The sequence below is a fragment of the Benincasa hispida genome, chromosome 11 (genome assembly GCF_009727055.1).
Source record: "Benincasa hispida cultivar B227 chromosome 11, ASM972705v1, whole genome shotgun sequence".
In the NCBI taxonomy this organism is placed as follows: domain Eukaryota; kingdom Viridiplantae; phylum Streptophyta; class Magnoliopsida; order Cucurbitales; family Cucurbitaceae; genus Benincasa; species Benincasa hispida.
This window is the reverse complement of record NC_052359.1, coordinates 38,724,742-38,727,208: the sequence shown is the minus strand read 5'-3', so window position 1 is coordinate 38,727,208 and position 2,467 is coordinate 38,724,742.

Genomic DNA, 2,467 nt, shown 5'->3' with positions numbered 1-2,467 from the left:
CTCTGAGAATATCGAGGTTTCTGAGTGGTTGTGTCCTCTTTTTGCCTGTTCGTGAGAAGTCCGTCCGGTGGTAGACGACAGCGAGATTTGGTGGACGATAGACTTGACGATCTCAGCAACAGTGAGATTTGTTGGATTAACGAGAGTGAGATTTAAAAAGAAGAAGAGTTCTTCAAGTGGCATGTCTCTCGTCCCCTTTGTTGTTTAATAGTTCAAAGCATGCTATAATTTGTTGTTAAATGCATAACTAGTATGTTTGTTTGTGAATGTGATGTTTTTGCTACAATAAGTTTGGAACGATCTTGCTTCCGTTCAGAGGTACTCTTTGATAAGAGTTCCTTCAGATTTCACACCCATGACAAATAGTTTTAGTTTTAAATATATGATCTAAAGTTAATTTTGGGTTAAAATGTCATTTTAGACTACGTACTTTAACCTGGGTCTCATTCTGTTTCAGTCCATGTAACTTCAAATATCAAGTAAATCCTGCAAGTGGTGAGCATCTGGGAAAGTCGGTTCATCCAATAACGTTCCTTTTGTCGGATATTAGATATATAGTGATAAAGCCAAGTTTTCAAGCAGCCCAAAACAAGCTTTTTATTGTTAGTTTGTCATTAACTTAAAAAAATGTAGACTCTATCAACTTCCCATTTATAAATTTTAGAAACACGGCCCCATTGTTTTTTTCTTTTTAATAAAAATTAATTTTATGTTTTACCAAACTCGATAAAAAAAAAAAAATCGAATTAAATTGTAGAGACTGGTTCTAAAATTTATTGAAAGTTTAAGACTAAAATTTGTCTTCTGAAAAGGTAAATTGTAAAAACCACTCATGAAATATGACAATAGTTACAATTACACTATTAACTTTCAATTGTAAAATTAGGTTCTCAAACTTTTATAAGTGTCAAAATTTGATCCTCAAACTTATGACAACAATATAAACTAGACTCCAAATAATAAAAATTTGAAGGTTTAACTTTAGCACTTGTATAAATTTGAGTACAATTGAAAGTTTAACAGTATAATTGTAACTATCATCATAGTTCAATGGTGATTTTTGCAATTTGCCTTATTGAAATTACAACGACTAAAATAAAACGAGACTCAAAAGTACATAAATCAAATCAATAGTTTAACTAAAATTTTTAAAAATATTTAATAAAATAAATGAAGATAAAATTATTAACTGAAAGAAAATAACGAAGTGACAGGTATCATAATAATGGATTATAATCCAACCGCCGTTTACAACGTAGTCTTGGCGTTGGAAGCATCATAATGAGCTTCCTTTTCCGTTGGGATCATTTTTTTTTTATAAATCAATAAAACAAATATTGAGTTTGTTCTAGCATCACAACATATTTGTAGAGCTTAGGAAGCAATAACGTAGTTTGAAGACATTACAAAAACACAACATTAGAATTCGATCCACTTTGAGTCGATTTCAATTCTCTAATTTCAATTCTCTAATTCTATTGAATTTGTGGATAGAAGAGAATCGTCCCATCATAACTTTCATAACTTTATAATAATGGTAAGCACAAAGCTTTATTGAAAAAAACACTTATGTTAAATGAATTCTTTTAATATTTGGTTTATTATTTTGTGTTATTTGAACCTTTGTTACATTGGCACGTGTATTAGGATTTTCTTTTACCATACTATTTATTGTATTTTGTTGATGGCAAAATCAACTAAGTAAATTTACATATCACATGCCATCAGAGGTAAATCTATAACTTAGAGAAGAGGTTACCTGCAAAAATATATAAAATCACACTGGAGTGAAGCTTGTCACAGACACTCCGATACTTAAGTCAAATTCCAGCACAAAAATCAGAGCAAATAAGTTTTCTAGGGAGGAGTTGAATTTCCCTTCTACTAGATTGTCGTGCTCTATTTATAATGGAGTTGGGGGATTTCCCTTATCCTTTAGGGTTTGGATTTATTTTCTTTTCCCATTTGGAAAATGGGAGGCTCAAGGGTGGATTGGGCACTAGAGATGTTCCACGACTGGAGGACCAATCTGGCTTGGCCTCTCTCGAGAGGTTTACTGAGGTCGAATCGGGCTCACTGCCATATGGGCCTTATTGGTTGTCAAGACTGAGGTGCGCCAATTGGGCCTATTGGACCCAATTTCCTTTTTTTCTCCTATTTAATAGAAATCTCCTGAGTCTGCTTCCTATTAGTCTCCGGTCCACTTCGGGACTAAATAACTCTCTTGGTTTTAGTTTTTTCTTGATCTTTTACTGATTTAAAATTCCATAAATCTTTCTTTCCTCTTCCACTATTATTCAATATACAGAATTTCTCTCTATCGCTCTATCTTTCTTCTTTGATATTTTTGTTATTATTATCATTATACCTCATTTGAAAATTGGATCCTAATTATAAATTTGGAGTTTTATGGAAAATTATCTCATGTATAATGGTTAAATCCCTTTTTAATTCTTGATAGTACAAA